Below are 17,940 nucleotides of genomic sequence, written 5' to 3' on the forward strand. Positions count from 1 at the left end.
TCTCTCCCCCTCTTTTGTGCTCTCTCTCTCCCCCTCTTTTGCGCTCTCTCTCCCCACTCTCTTTTGAGCTCTCTCTCTCCCCCCTCTCTTTTGAGCTCTCTCTCTCCCTCTCTTTGCGCTCTCTCTCTCCCCCCTCTCTTTTGAGCTCTCTCTCCCCCTCTTTTGTGCTCTCTCCCCCCCTCTTTTGTGCTCTCTCTCCCCCTCTTTTGCGCTCTCTCTCCCCCTCTTTTTCTCTCTTCCCCCTCTTTTGCTCTCTCTCTCTCTTCACCTATTTCTCTCTCCTCCCGTCTTTTGCTCTCTCCCCCCTCTTTTGCTCTCTTTATCTCTCCTCCTCTTTCTCTCTTCCCTCCTCTTTTGCTCACTCTCTCTCCCCCTCTTTTGCTCTCTCTCCCCTCTCTTTTATGCTCTCTCTCTCCCCCTCTTTTGTGCTCTCTCCCCCTCTTTTGCGCTCTCTCTCCCCACTCTCTTTTGAGCTCTCTCTCTCCCCCCTCTCTTTTGAGCTCTCTCTCTCCCTCTCTTTGCGCTCCCTCTCTCCCCCCTCTCTTTTGAGCTCTCTCTCCCCCTCTTTTGTGCTCTCTCTCTCCCCCTCTTTTGTGCTCTCTCTCCCCCTCTTTTGCGCTCTCTCTCCCCCTCTTTTGCTCTCTTCCCCCTCTTTTGCTCTCTCTCTCTCTTCACCTATTTCTCTCTCCCCCGTCTTTTGCTCTCTCCCCCCTCTTTTGCTCTCTTTATCTCTCCTCCTCTTTATCTCTTCTCCTCTTTCTCTTTCCCTCCTCTTTTGCTCGCTCTCTCTCCCCCTCTTTTGCTCTCTCTCCCCTCTCTTTTACTCTCTCTCTCTTCCCCCTCTTTTGCTCGCTTTCTATATTTCCCTCCTCTTTTTTGGTCTCTCCCACCTCTCTCCCGTTGGCCACGCCCCTTCATGCATGCTCCTGCGAGGTCACGCCCACGGGGCCATGCCCCTTGTCACGCCCACAATGTCACGCCCCCATCACTACACGCCCAGTCACGCCCATGAGGCCACTCACCCTTGTCACGCCCGTGAGGTCACGCCCCCATCTCGGCACACCCAGTCACGCCCCCACCAGGCAGCTTCCGCAGTGCACACTCCTCTGCTGTTCAAGGCCAGGTATGTTTGTCCTCTGCAGTCTCTACTGCGAATGACTGCATCTGACTAAAATACCTGGCCTTTTATTATATAGGATTAGGATTTTTTTACTTTGGGGTGTTTTTTTTTTTTTTAAACAGGTTAGTAGCGGAATAATTTTTATTGTTTTGGATAATTTTGTTTGTTATTTTTTGTAATTTTAGTGTTTTTATATTTTTTATAATGGTAAGTTTTTTTTTTTATTTTTGTAATGTTTTATTGTAAGGCAGCTTAGGTTTTAATTCTCAGGTAAGTTTGTATTTATTTTAAATAGGTAGTTAGTAAATAGTTTATAACTATTTACTAACTAATCAACCTAGTTAAAATAAATACAAACTTAAATGTGAAATAAAAATAAATCCTAAGCTATCTACAATATAACTATTAGTTATATTAAAGCTAGCTTAGGTTTTATTTCACAGGTAAGTATATATTTCATTTTAAATAAGTATTATTTAGTTAATAATTGTAACTTTAATTTAGCTCTATTTTAATTATGTTAAGGTTAGGGGTGTTAGGTTTAGGGTTAGGGTTTGGGTTAGGTTTAGGGGTTAATATTGTTTAATTTAGGTTGTTGAGATGTGGGGGGCTGGTGGTTTAGGGGTTAATAGGTTTATTTAGTGCTGCGGAATCTGTTGGCGCTCTACAAATAACCGATAATAATAATAATAATAATAATAATAATAATAATTTAGTGGTAGTGATGGAAGGCCAGAGGTTTAGGGGTTAATAACTTTATTTAGTGGCAGAGATGTCAGGGAGCGGCGGAATAGGAGTTAAAGGTACATTAAACCCAAAAAAATTATTTCATGATTCAGACAGAGAATACAATTTTAAACAACATTCCAATTTACTTCTATTATCTAATTTGCTTAATTCTTTAGATATCTTTTGTTAAAGAAATAGCAATGCACATGGGTGAGCCAATCACATAAGGCAAATATGTGCAGCCATCGATCAGACGCTACTGAGCCTATCTAGATATGCTTTTCAGGTCAGATTATCAAGAGAATGAAGCAAATTAAATAATAGAAGTAAATTAGAAAGTTGTTGAAAATGGTATTCTCTATCTGAATCATTAAAGAAAAAATTTGGGTTTAATGTCCCTTTAATATCTTTATTATAGTGTGGGCGATGTTGGGGTGCGGGGTAATAGGGGTTAAAGGGACATTTAACACCTGATGAAAAATGCTAAAACCTACTTTTTCTTATTAATAAAAATAAAATAATCACTGCTGTCTATTTTATCTGTTCCTCTTACCCCAAACTGTTGACAAAGATTGTTTTGAAGTACAGTGTTGATCCAGTGCTTGATTCTACTATGTAAGCTGCCATATTGTAACGTACCTTACAGGGGCAAAGCAGTCACATGACACACACAGCATATTATTTGTTGCACATACTTAGAGAATCAGATATGTTTGCAGTGTGTGAGCTGCAGTGTCTGAAGATACTTATTTTTTTGTCACTCACAGTATAAATGTATTAGCTTTCCCCATCTAATACACATATTATGCAGAACAATTGAAATAAAATTCTTTATAAGCACTATTTATGTTTTTAACACCCCCCACAGTTTTACTCTTCAAACTGCCCACAAGTTGTATGCTCTAAGCAATAGTCGTTTCCAGTGAACTTCAGGCACTATTGTTGTAAATCATTTGTAAGCTCCATGAGGGAGAGAGGGAGGGGGAGTCTCTCAGACACGCTGGATATACTGATATACTCCATGCAGAAGATTTTTGCTTCTTATGACCTCTCCTGCTTATGTACCAGCTAATGTGATCAGTTAGTAATGATCATCTGGTTTTATTTAGCAGTGTGATCTGCTCTTGTCACACCCTCTGCCAAGACACAGTCACTAGAGCAGAACTCTGTGTGTGATCATCAGAGGGTGTGACAGGAGCAGATCACACTGGTAAATAAAACAGACGATCATTACTAACTGATCAAATTAGCTGGTACATAAGCAGGAGAGATCACAAGAAGCAGAAATCTGCTCTGCACGGAGTATATCAGTATATCCAGCATGTCTGACTCTGAGAGCCTCCCTCTCCCTCTCTCCCTCTCTCCCTCACGGAGCTTCAGCTTACAAATGATTTACGACAATAGTGCCTGCCCTGAAGCAGTGCACTGGAAACGGCTTTTGCTTAAAGCATAAAACTTGTGGGCAGTTTGAAGAGCAAAACTGTGGGGGACGTTAAAAACATAAACAGTTCTTATAAAGCATTATATTTCAATTATACTGCATAATATGTGTGTTAGATAGGGAAAGCTAATACATTTATACTGTCAGTGACACATAAATATGTATGTTTAGAGGCTGCAGCTCACGCGGCAGATTAGGGGTTAATAACATTATGTAGTTGTCAGCGATGTCGGGGGCAGCAGATTAGGGGTGTTTAGACATGGGGTTTATGTTAGGGTGCTAGGTTTAAACTTAACTTTTTTTTCCCCATAGATATCAATGGGGCTGCTTTACGGAGCTTTTCATTTCACGCTTCAGGTGTTTTTCTAACACTCTCTCCCTATTGATGTCTATGTGGATAGCGTGCACGAGCACGTCAAAACAGCGATTGGATTTTATGCGGTATGGAGCTCATCGCCACCATATTATATGCAGAAGGCGGCTTTTCAAAAACTTGTAATGGCAGCGCTATGGAGGGCGAAATAATTCAACTTTCGTTGCGTTCGTTTCACACCCTCTATAGTGCAAAACTTGTAATCTAGGTAAATGATAGCAGCATCTTTTTTTTTTTAGTAGCATTATTGCACTAGGCTGTATTTTGGAGCTAAAGTTTGTGGGAGTGGGGTGTTAAAAAAAAACGGCACTAAAAAGTGCATTTACATTACGGTTAATGGGAACTGTGTTTTCCAAGAAAATATATATGTATATGCTTATATAAATATATATGTATATGCTTATATACAGTAAATATATATGTATGTGTTTCTATACAGTAAATATATATGTATATGCTTATATAAATATATATGTATATGCTTATATACAGTAAATATATATGTATGTGTTTCTATACAGTAAATATATATGTATATGCTTATATAAATATATATGTATGTATTTATATGTGTATATATACATATTAACACATAAATATATATGTATATCATCGTGTTCTACATATATAATTAGCACTGCTGCCCATCACTGTGCAACTCACCCCCTGCGCTGCACGAGTGTATGACGGCATCAGAACGATGCTCCCATAGGAGCCTATGGAAGCTTGCTCTCGTGAGCGCAATGCTTCCCAGCAATGTGAACACAAGGTTGCATTCGCATTGCTTAAAACTTGTGATACCCGGGGATATTAACATGTGCTAGCATTAAAGAATGGAGCGCAAATATCGCTTTCTAAAAAGCGATATTTAGCGCTCCACTTGTAATCTGGCAGCTAAACGGGTTTCGCTAAGTTGTGAAAGTCTCTCAAGCATGCATTGTGATCACAGAGAACAATGTGCATGCTATTTTCATTTAACACTGACTGCATGTTATATTGAATGTAGATTAAAATGAACATATTTCTATCATGCATATAAAAAAGCACTATTTAAGCACGCTTGTGTGTGTGTGAATACAAAAGGGTATAAATAATGCTTGAGTACCTGAAGCTAAGATAATCTTCTGGATATTTGTGGGAACTTTGATACTGAGAATCACACACAGCTGTCACTTCATACAGGTGTAAATTACCTTGCTGCAGGAAGGCAGACTTCTGAGGCCAATCATGATAAATGTATCCCTATATTTAATTTTCCACTGTATTAATTAACTGAATCAACACACCTATGTGAATAAGCACAGAAATATAGGAGTGGGCATATTTCAGAGAAGGAAAACAAAAGCTTTTTCTGAGAAGTTAAAATATGACACATGACAATTGAAACAACTCCCAATTATAGGACTGGTCTTCTTATAAGTGACATTAGTGATTTTCAGTTAAAATGATTCAATAGACAACTTTCCAGTTTACTTTTATTATTATCAAATATGCTTTGTTCTTTTGATATCTTTTGTTGAAGAGTAAAAAAAGGTGAGCTCGGGGAGCAACAATGCACTATTTGGGAGCTAACCATACACGTCTAGTAAGGGATCGACAAGGGGCTAGTGATGTCGCGAATTGTTCGCCAGCGAATAGTTCCCGGCGAACATAGCATGTTCGCGTTCACCACGGCGGGCGAACGTATGCGATGTTCGTTCCGCCCCCTATTCGTTATCATTGAGTAATACTTTGACCCTGTACCTCACAGTCAGCAGGCACATTCCAGCCAATCAGCAGCAGACCCTCCCTCCCAGATCCTCCTACCTCCTGGACAGCATCCTTTTTAGATTAATTTGGAAGCTGCATTGTTAGTGAGAGGAGGGACAGTGTAGCTGCTGCTGATTTAGTAGGGAGATCTATAGCTAGGCTAGTGTATTCAGTGTCCACTACAGTCCTGAAGGACTCATCTGATCTCTGCTGTAAGGACAGCACCCCAAAAAGCCCTTTGTAGGGCTGCTTTTTTTTTTTTTTTCCCTGTGTAATCTAATTGCAGTTGCCTGCCTGCCAGCGTGTGTGTCAGGCTAACAGCGTATACTGTGCCCACTTGCCCAGTGCCACCACTCATATCTGGTGTAACAGTAGTGTAGATTTAAAAAAACAACACTTTTTTGACTGTGTTAAATAATAGCAGTCAGTTTCCTTCACGCGTGTGCGTTTAAGTGCCTGCCTGCCAGGGCACAGTGTCACCCCAGTGCAACTCATATCTGGTGTAAGAGTAGTGTAGATTTAATAAAAAACACTTTTTTGACTGTGTTAAATAATAGCAGTCAGTTTCCTTCACACGTGTGCGTTTAAGTGCCTGCCTGCCAGGGCACAGTGTCACCCCAGTGCAACTCATATCTGGTGTAACAGTAGTGTAGATTTAAAAAAAAAAAAAAAACTTTTTTGACTGTGTTAAATAATAGCAGTCAGTTTCCGTCACACGTGTGCGTTTAAGTGCCTGCCTGCCAGGGCACAGTTTCACCCCAGTGCAACTCATATCTGGTGTAACAGTAGAGTAGATTTAAAAAAAAAAAACTTTTTTGACTGTGTTAAATAATAGCAGTTTCCTTCACACGTGTGCGTTTAAGTGCCTGCCTGCCAGGGCACAGTGTCACCCCAGTGCAACTCATATCTGGTGTAACAGTAGTGTAGATTTAAAAAAAAAAAAAAACACTTTTTTGACTGTGTTAAATAATAGCAGTCAGTTTCCTTCACACGTGTGCGTTTTAGTGCCTGCCTGCCTGCCAGGGCACAGTGTCACCCCAGTTCAACTCATATCTGGTGTAACAGTAGTGTAGATTAAATAAACTTTCATGATTCAGATAGAGCATGTAATTTTAAACAATTTTCCAATTTACTTTTATCACCAATTTTGCTTTGTTCTCTTGGTATTCTTAGTTGAAAGCTTAACCTAGGAGGTTCATATGCTAATTTCTTAGACCTTGAAGCCCACCTCTTTCAGATTGCATTTTAACAGTTTTTCACCACTAGAGGGTGTTAGTTCACGTATTTCATATGGATAACACTGTGCTCGTGCACAAGAAGTTATCTGGGAGCAGGCACTGATTGGCTAGACTACAAGTCTGTCAAAAGAACTGAAAAAAGGGGCAGTTTGCAGAGGCTTAGATACAAGATAATCACAGAGGTTAAAAGTATATTATTATAAATGTGTTATTTATGCAAAACTGGGAAATGGGTAATAAAGGGATTATCTATATTTTAAAACAATAAAAATTCTGGTATAGACTGTCCCTTTAAATGGGGAGTTTGGTCTGTCACTGTGAAGCGGGCGTAACCCTTACACTACCTGATCGATACAACATCATACCTGATGTTTTAAAGCATGTTATTCCAAACAATTTAGGAATGTTAGGTGATTTATGCCCTTTATGGATTAAAACCAGACTCTGCATCAACTATGTAATTTTCCATGGGAGTTTTGCCATGGATCCCCCTCCGGCATGCCACAGTCCAGGTGTTAGTACCCTTGAAACAACCTTTCCATCATTATTGTGGCCAGAAAGAGTCCCTGTGGGTATTAAAATTCGCCTGCCTATTGAAGTCTATGGCGGTTCGCCTGGTTTGCCCGTTCGCGAACAGTTGTGGAAGTTTGCGCCCGCCGTTCGCGAACGCAAAATTTTAGGTTTGCGACATCACTACAAGGGGCATAAATGTGTAGTCACCAACTAGTTCCCAGCACTGCTCCACTGCTCTTGAGTCTACCTAGGCATCCTCTACAACAAAGGATACCAAAAGAACAAAGCAAATTTAATTAGAGCATAAAATTGGAAGTGTCACTCTTTTCTGCAACTAATGAGATAACATTTGTATTAATCTTTAATACAAGTATGTTTCTCTCCCCTAACTTTAGCAGGTATATTGTTATATAGTAAATGTGAGTCTATGAAAGTATTATTCTGTTAAATAATTTCAGCATATTGTGATGTTAATACTAGTAATACTAGTATTTAAATATCTAAGCAGTATAAACAACTATGTACTTTATTTAATTTTTTAATTTTGGTGGCAATAAAATCGCTATTTTAATTTCTATCAGCTAGATTATGAGTTTTGAGCGCCATAGGGAGATTAATGCGGCGGTATTTTACCTCCCTATAGCGCTGCTATTACAGGTTTTTAAAAAGCAGGCTTGTGCGGGCGATATGGTGGTGTTGAGCTCCATACCTTACCCAAATACAAGCGCTGCTTTGACGTGCTCATCCACAATTTTCCCATAGACATCAATAGGGAGAGCTGGCAAAAAAAAAAAGCCTAACACCTGCAATCGCGGAAAAAAAAGCTCCGTAACGCAGCCCCATTGATGTGTATGGGGAAAGAAAAAGTTATGTTTAAACCTAACACCCTAACATAAAAACCACTTCTAAACATCCCTAATCTGTTGCCCCTGACATCGCCACAACCTACATAATGTTATTAACCCCTAATCGGCCACCCATAAAAGAGACACTGAACCCAATTTTTTTTCTTTCGTGATTCAGATAGAGCATAACATTTTAAGCAACTTTCTAATTTACTCCTATTATCAAATTTACTTTATTCTCTAGGTATCTTTATTTGAAATGCAAGAATGTAAGTTTAGATGCCGGCCCATTTTTGTGAACAACCTGGGTTGTCCTTGCTGATTGGTCGATAAATTCATCCACCAATAAAAAGTGCTGTCCAGTGTCCTGAACCAAAAAATAGCTTAGATGCCATCTTTTTCAAATAAAGATAACAAGAGATCAAAAAAATGACAATAGGAGTAAATTAGAAAGTTGCTTAAAATTGCATGCTCTATCTGTACCACGAAAGAAAAAAATTGGGTTTAGTGTCCCTTTAACATCGCTGCCACCTAAATAAAACTATTAACCCCTAATCTGCCGCTCCCGATATCGCCGCTACCTACATGAAGATGCCGCCTGGATGAAGATAGAAGATGCCATCTGGATGAAGACTTCTGCCGCTTGGATGAAGACTTCTGCCTGCTTTTTTTTGTAATTTAGTACATAGTATTTTATTAATTTAATTTATTTAATTTTATTGTAATGTTAGTTTTTAGTGTAAGGCAGGTTAGGTTTTATTTTAGAGGTAACTTTTTTATTTATTTTAAATAGGTGGTTAGTAAATAGTTAATAAATATATACTAACTATTCTACCTAGTTAAAATAAATACAAACTTACCAGTGAAATAAAAATAAAACCTAAGATAGCTACAATGTAACTATTAGTTATTTTGTAGCTAGCTTATGTTTTATTTTACAAGTAAATTTGTATTTAGTTTTAAATAGGAATTATTTTGGTAATAATTGTAAGTTTTATTTAGATTTATTTTAATTATATTTAAGTTAGGGGGTGTTAGGGTTTGGGTTACGTTAGGGTTAGGGTTATGCTTAGGGTTAGGTTTAGGGGTTAATATATTTATGTAGTGATGTGGGAGGCCAGAGGTTTTGGGGTTAATAGTTTAATTTAGTATATTTCGTTGTGGGGAGCTTGGGGTTTAGTGGTTAATAGGTTTATTATCGCGGCGGTGTGGGCGGACGGCAGATTAGGGGTTAAAAATATTTAAATAGTGTTTGCGATGTGGGAGGGCGGTGGTTTAGGGGTTAATAGGTTTATTATAGTGGCGACGATGTTGGGGAGTGGCGGAATAGGGGTTAATACATTTTAATAGTGGTGGCGATGTCCGGAGCGGCAGATTATGGGTTAATAATTTTATTTTAGTGTTTGTGATGCGGGAGGGCCTCGGTTTAAGGGTTAATAGGTAGTTTATGGATGTTAGTGTACTTTGTGACATTTTAGTTATGAGTTTTATGCTACAGCTTTGTAACGTAAAACTCATAATTACGGACTTTACGATATGGATCTTGTCAGTATAGGGTGTACCACTCACTTTTTGACCTTACAGCAAAACTCGCAATACCGGCGCTATGGAAGTCACACTAAAAAAAGGACTTTTTTTTAAAAGTGCGGTACTGACGTTGCATGACGGCCAGAAAGATGTGCAGTACACCTATTCTGACAAGACTTGTAATAGCGGCGCTAGGGAAAAAGCATTGTTATGAAGCATAACAATGCTTTTTCACTCATAACGCAAAACTCGTAATCTAGCTGTATGTTTCTTACTTGACATGTAGCACACAGCCTCATATACTAACGTGTCTCCTTCTATTGCTAAAACTATCTTTAATTCATATGAAATTTTAACTGCAAATATATGCAAACATAGATGCAAACAACGTAAAATAAATTATAAAGACCTCCAAACACATAGGCCTAGATTTGGAGTTTGGCGTTAGCCGTGAAAACCAGCGTTAGAGGCTTCTAACGCTGGTTTTAGGCTACCTCCGGTATTTGGAGTCACTCAAAATAGGGTCTAACGCTCACTTTTCAGCCGCGACTTTTCCATACCGCAGATCCCCTTGCGTAAATTGCGTATCCTATCTTTTCAATGGGATCTTTCTAACTCCGGTATTTAGAGTCGTGTCTGAAGTGAGCGTTAGACATCTAACGACAAAACTCCAGCCGCAGGAAAAAAGTCAGTAGTTAAGAGCTTTCTGGGCTAATGCCGGTTTATAAAGCTCTTAACTACTGTGCTCTAAAGTACACTAACACCCATAAACTACCTATGTACCCCTAAACCGAGGTCCCCCCACATCGCCGCCACTCTAATCATTTTTTTAACCCCTAATCTGCCGACCGCCACCTACGTTATCCTTATGTACCCCTAATCTGCTGCCCCTAACACCGCCGACCCCTATATTATATTTATTAACCCCTAATCTGCCCCCCACAACGTCGCCTCCACCTGCCTACACTTATTAACCCCTAATCTGCCGAGCGGACCTGAGCGCTGCTATAATGGAATCAGCCAATCAGAATCAAGTTCAATCCGATTGGCTGATCCAATCAGCCAATCAGATTGAGCTCTTATTCTATTGGCTGTTCTGATCAGCCAATAGAATGCGAGCTAAATCTGATTGGCTGATTCCATCAGCCAATCAGAATATTCCTACCTTAATTCCGATTGGCTGATAGAATGCTATCAGCCAATCGGAATTCGAGGGACGCCATCTTGGATGACGTCATTTAAAGGAACTGTCATTCGTCGTTCAGTCGTCGGCCAGGATGGATGGTCCGCGTCGGAGGTCTTCAGGATGCTGCCGCTCCGTTCCAGATGGATGTCGATAGAAGATGCCGCCTGGATGAAGACTTCAATCGGATGGAAGACCTCTTCTGCCCCGCTTGGATGAAGACTTCTACCGGATCATGGACATCTTCAGCCCCCCGCTTGGGCTTGGATCAGGACATCGGAGGAGCTCTTCAGGACCGATCAGTGAACCTGGTATGGTGAAGACAAGGTAGGAATATCTTCAGGGGCTTAGTGTTAGGTTTATTTAAGGGGGGTTTGGGTTAGATTAGGGGTATGTGGGTGGTGGGTTGTAATGTTGGGGGGGTATTGTATGTTTTTTTTACAGGCAAAAGAGCTGAACTTCTTGGGGCATGCCCCGCAAAGGGCCCTGTTCAGGGCTGGTAAGGTAAAAGAGCTTTTAACTTTAGTAATTTAGAATAGGGTAGGGCATTTTTTATTTTGGGGGGCTTTGTTGTTTTATTAGGGGGCTTAGAGTAGGTGTAATTAGTTTAAAATTGTTGTAATATTTTTCTTATGTTTGTAGATATTTTTTTATTTTTTGTAACTTAGTTCTTTTTTATTTTTTGTACTTTAGTTAGTTTATTTCATTGTAGTTATTTGTAGGTATTGTATTTAATTAATGTATTGATAGTGTAGTGTTAGGTTTAATTGTAGGTAATTGTAGGTATTTTATTTAATTAATTTAATGATAGTATAGTGTTAGGTTTAATTGTAACTTAGGTTAGGATTTATTTGACAGGTAATTTTGTAATTATTTTAAATAGGTAACTATTAAATAGTTCTTAACTATTTAATAGCTATTGTACCTGGTTAAAATAATTACAAAGTTGCCTGTAAAATAAATATTAATCCGAAAATAGCTACAATGTAATTATAATTTATATTGTAGCTATATTAGGATTTATTTTACAGGTAAGTATTTAGCTTTAAATAGGAATAATTTATTTAATAAGAGTTAATTAATTTCGTTAGATGTAAATTATATTTAACTTAGGGGGGTGTTAGTGTTAGGGTTAGACTTAGCTTTAGGGGTTAATACATTTATTAGAATAGCGGTGAGCTCCGGTCGGCAGATTAGGGGTTAATAATTGAAGTTAGGTGTCGGCGATGTTAGGGAGGGCAGATTAGGGGTTAATACTATTTATTATAGGGTTAGTGAGGCGGATTAGGGGTTAATAACTTTATTATAGTAGCGCTCAGGTCCGCTCGGCAGATTAGGGGTTAATAAGTGTAGGCATGTGGAGGCGACGTTGTGGGGGGCAGATTAGGGGTTAATAAATATAATATAGGGGTCGGCGATGTTAGGGCAGCAGATTAGGGGCACATAGGGATAATGTAAGTAGCGGCGGTTTACGGAGCGGCAGATTAGGGGTTAATAATAATATGGAGGGGTCAGCGATAGCGGGGGCGGCAGATTAGGGGTTAATAAGTGTAAGGTTAGGGGTGTTTAGACTCGGGGTACATGTTAGAGTGTTAGGTGCAGACGTAGGAAGTGTTTCCCCATAGCAAACAATGGGGCTGCGTTAGGAGCTGAACGCGGCTTTTTTGCAGGGTTTTTTTTTCAGCTCAAACAGCCCCATTGTTTTCTATGGGAGAATCGTGCACGAGCACGTTTTTGAGGCTGGCCGCTTGCGTAAGCAACTCTGGTATCGAGAGTTGAAGCTGCGTTAAAAATGCGCTACGCTCCTTTTTTGGAGCCTAACGCAGCCTTTATGTGGACTCTCAATACCAGAGTTATTTTTATGGTGCGGCCAGAAAAAAGCCCGCGTTAGCTACGCGGGTCGTTACCGACAAAACTCCAAATCTAGGCCATACAGACTTAAAAACACTGACACATACATTCTGATAGTGCACTACTCAGAGTAAGGAGAGAGGTGCAAAGTGGATTTCAAAATACAGGGAGTGCAGAATTATTAGGCAAGTTGTATTTTTGAGGATTAATTTTATTATTGAACAACAACCATGTTCTCAATGAACCCAAAAAACTCATTAATATCAAAGCTGAATAGTTTTGGAAGTAGTTTTTAGTTTGTTTTTACTGTGCATAATTATTAGGCAACTTAACAAAAAAACAAATATATACCCATTTCAATTATTTATTTTTACCAGTGAAACCAATATAACATCTCAACATTCACAAATATATATTTCTGACATTCAAAAACAAAACAAAAACAAATCAGTGACCAATATAGCCACCTTTCTTTGCAAGGACACTCAAAAGCCTGCCATCCATGGATTCTGTTAGTGTTTTGATCTGTTCACCATCAACATTGCGTGCAGCAGCAACCACAGCCTCCCAGACACTGTTCAGAGAGGTGTACTGTTTTCCCTCCTTGTAAATCTCACATTTGATGATGGACCACAGGTTCTCAATGGGGTTCAGATCAGGTGAACAAGGAGGCCATGTCATTAGATTTTCTTCTTTTATACCCTTTCTTGCCAGTCACGCTGTGGAGTACTTGGACGCGTGTGATGGAGCATTGTCCTGCATAAAAATCATGTTTTTCTTGAAGGATGCAGACTTCTTCCTGTACCACTGCTTGAAGAAGGTGTCTTCCAGAAACTGGCAGTAGGAATGGGAGTTGAACTTGACTCCATCCTCAACCCGAAAAGGCCCCACAAGCTCATCTTTGATGATACCAGCCCAAACCAGTACTCCACCTCCACCTTGCTGGCGTCTGAGTCGGACTGGAGCTCTCTGCCCTTTACCAATCCAGCCACGGGTCCATCCATCTGGCCCATCAAGACTCACTCTCATTTCATCAGTCCATAAAACCTTAGAAAAATCAGTCTTGAGATATTTCTTGGCCCAGTCTTGACGTTTCAGCTTGTGTGTCTTGTTCAGTCTTCAGCCTTTCTTACCTTGGCCATGTCTATGAGTATTGCACACCTTGTGCTTTTGGGCACTCCAGTGATGTTGCAGCTCTGAAATATGGCCAAACTGGTGGCAAGTGGCATCTTGGCAGCTGCACGCTTGACTTTTCTCAGTTCATGGGCAGTTATTTTGCGCCTTGGTTTTTCCACACGCTTCTTGCGACCCTGTTGACTATTTTGAATGAAACGCTTGATTGTTCGATGATCACGCTTCAGAAGCTTTGCAATTTTAAGAGTGCTGCATTCCTCTGCAAGATATCTCACTATTTTTTACTTTTCTGAGCCTGTCAAGTCCTTCTTTTGACCCATTTTGCCAAAGGAAAGGAAGTTGCCTAATAATTATGCACACCTGATATAGGGTGTTGATGTCATTAGACCACACCCCTTCTCATTACAGAGATGCACATCACCTAATATGCTTAATTGGTAGTAGGCTTTCGAGCCTATACAGCTTGGAGTAAGACAACATGCATAAAGAGGATGATGTGGTCAAAATACTAATTTGCCTAATAATTCTGCACTCCCTGTAAATAAATAAAGATTGAGATAGAAAATATTGTATTCCCTGTGTGTACCTCATGCTCTGTTGATATTTATCTTTGTGGCCACACACAAATTTTATTGCCTACAAACATCCCTTTTAACTAAGAGATTACTTTCAATTTAGAAAACACATCCAATATCAATGTTTTATATATTTATAATTGTGTGCACTATGCAGGTTATTCAGAATCTAGCTTTTGTCTTGGGTAAATAACAATATCTAAACTTTGGCCAATATTGTCAGTATGTTCTTCCAGTGGTGACAATCCTAAAATGCTTGTGTCATTAAAACCCCTAAAATCGTCACCCTCTGAACACAGCACAAATTCACTATCTGTGTCATAAATCATCCGATTAGGTAATTTAAACACCAAGGCCTAGAAGTGGAGCGGTAACTTTAGTGTGGGCACGATTTTGCAATATAGTGACCGCTCTCACTTATTGTCATATTACAAGTTAAAAGTAAATGCAACCGCTCAAACGTAATAACATTTTACACTCAAACTTTTGAAGTGACTTCAAACCAAAATACAATTAAACCCCTACAATATTAGCTCCCTAACTGCTCAAGACCCATAACCTAAGACCCCCTAAGTTACAATAAAAAAAAAATCACTACCAGTTAAAAAAAAAAAGCTTACCGAAAAATAAAAAACCTATTCTAAAACTAAAATACCCTAAAAAATAAAAAAAGCCCTCTTAAAAAAACCCTATCATAAAGTAACCCCTCTACAAAATCCCCCAAAAATTATTTCCTAAAAAAAAATCCTATCTTAAAAAAACCCTATCCTATTCTTCCATGGCAACAGTGGTCCTCTCCTTCCATGGTGGTCTTCTGGAGCAGAGCAGTCCTCTCCAGCAGTCCACTTTTTTTCTTCCACCCTATCCGTCTTCATGCTGTCCTCGCAGCACACTGAAGTTTGAATGCAGGTTTTCCTCTTTTATTGGTGTATCCTTGCATTTCTATTGGCTGATTTTTCAATTCAAATTCAAATCAATAGAATGAAAGCTTTGATTAGGAGAGGACAGGACCGTCGCCATCATGGAAGAAGAGGATAAGATTATTTTAGGATATGATTTTTATTTTTAGGAAAGTGTTTTTTTGGGGGGTTAGATTTATAATATGGACTTTTTTATTTTTTAGGGTACTTTAGTTTTAGTATATGGATTTTTTATTTTTGTTTAATGTTTTTTTTTTTTTTTTTTAAACTGGTAGTGTTTTTTTATTTTTTGTATTAGGGGTCTTTAGGGGCTAACTGTTAGTGGGTTAATAGTGTTGGGGGTTATTTATGATTGGGTTGTGTTGGTTAAGTGGTTAATAGAGTAGGGTAGGGGGTTAATTGTGATGGGGAGTGTGGTGTTTAGGGGTTAAGTAGTGAAGAGGGTTAATTGCTATGGGGCCAGTTTAGGGGGTTAGTGTAGGGGGTTAATTGGGATGGGGTTTTGGCAGTTTAGGGGCTAATTAGTGTAGTAGGGACTTTGCAATGCAGGTTGTGGTGGTAAGTATAAGTTGTTGTTTTTTTATTCCATTGTAGTTTATCAGTTTCTCAAGAGCTCAAAGTTTTTACTTTCAACTTGTAATATGCGCGCTACCCGACGCACGCAAAAGCTAACTTCCAGCTTTGTTTATGCCTGAGCGGGAGCGCTAAATACCACCAAAATTGTAATCTAGCTCCAAATGTCACGATTAATGACAAACAAAAAGCAATACTCATTTGAGTTATGGTGGAGATAAAAGCATGAGATTAAAATTCTCAATTTCATAAAAGTAAGAGTCATAAAATAATTGTATTGAAAATTAGCAAATCTTGTCAAGTATCCTCACTTGCTTTCCCCCAGAAGTACTTTGTATACATTGTTACCAATGCACCAGAGAACTTTGAGTAATATATGCAAATTATATATACAAGAAGTGTTTTTTGTTGTTGTTTTGCTGCACCTACCCTGTAAAGAGGACTTGTTGTGGTTGAACACGCAAAAAGCATGAAATAGTTTGTATCTAACTTGCACATCTTACCCAGGGTTCTGTGGTGCATTAGTAACAATGTATGCAGAGTAAAAGCAAGTACTTTCTATACGATAATTCAATGTCAAACAAATGTCATACAATTTTAAACAACTGTCCAATTTACTTCTACTATCAAATTGTCTTTGTTTTCTTGTTATCCTTTGTTAAAAAGCAGGAAGGTAAGTTCAAGAGTGTGCACCTGTCTGCAGTACTATATGGCAGCAGTTTTGCAAGAATGTTATACATTAGCAAGAGCGATAGATGGCAGCACTATTTCCTGTCATGTAGTGTTCCAGACATGCATGCTACCTATCTAGATATCTATTCAACAAAGAATAATAAAACAACAAAGTAAATGTTTTAATTAAAGTAAATTGGAAACTTTTTTAAAATTGTATTCTCTATCTGAATCCTGATAGAAATTTTTGGGGTTTTATGTCCCTTATTACGAGTCTTGGAAGAAGTGAGCGGTAGACCCTCTCCTGTCAAGACTCCTACCGCGTTTAAAAGTCAGTAGTTAAGAGTTTTATGAGCTAACGCCGTAACATAAAACTCTTAACTAAAGTGCTAAAAAGTACACTAACACCCATAAACTACCAATTAACCCCTAAACTGAGCCCCCCCCCCCCCCATATTGCAAACACTTAAATACATTTTTTAACCCCTAATCTGCCGACCGGACATCACCGCCACTGTAATAAATATATTAACCCCGAAACCGCCACACTCCCACCTTGCAAACACTAGTTAAATTTTATTAAACCTTAATCTGCCATCCCTAACATCGCCGACACCTACCTACATTTATTAACCCCTAATCTCCCAACGTCGCCGCAAATATATTAAATGTATTATCCCCTAAACCTAAGTCTAACCCTAACCCTAAAACCCCCTAACTTAAATATAATTTAAATAAAACGAAATAAAATTACAACAATTAAATAAATTATTCCTATTTAAAACTAAATACTTACCGATAAAATAAACCCTAAGAAAGCTACAATATAACTAACAGTAGCTAGGTTAGGATTTATTTTTAAACAAATATACCTGTAAAATAAATCCTAACCTAAATTACAATTACACCTAACACTACACTATAATTAAAATAATTTCCTAAATTAACTAAAATAAATACAAAGTTGCCTGTAAAATAAAAATAAACCCTAAACTAGATACAATGTAACTATTAGTTATATTGTAGCTAGTTTAGGGTTTATTTTATAGGCAAGTATTTAGTTTTAAATAGGAATAATTAATTTAATTGTAGTAATTTTATTTAGATTATTTTAAATTATATTTAAGTTGGGGGGGTTAGGGTTAGGCTTAGGGTTAGGGGTTAATGTATTTATTATAGTGGCGGTGACGTTGGGGGTGGCAGATTAGGGGTTAATAAATGTAGGTAGGTGGTGGCGACATTGGGGAAGGCATATTAGGGGCTAATAAATAAAATGTAGGGTTCAGCGATGTTGGGGGAAGCAGATCAGGGGTTCATTAGTATAATGTATGTGGCGGCGGTGTCCGAAGCGGCAGATTAGGGGTTAATAATATTATGCAGGTGTCGGCGATGTCGGGGGCGGCAGATTAGGGGTTAATAAGTGTAAGCTTAGGGGTATTTAGACTCGGGGTTCATGTTAGGGTGTTAGCTGTAGACATAAATTTACTTTCCCCATAG

The sequence above is a fragment of the Bombina bombina genome, chromosome 1 (assembly GCF_027579735.1).
Source record: "Bombina bombina isolate aBomBom1 chromosome 1, aBomBom1.pri, whole genome shotgun sequence".
Taxonomy (NCBI): Eukaryota; Metazoa; Chordata; class Amphibia; order Anura; family Bombinatoridae; genus Bombina; species Bombina bombina.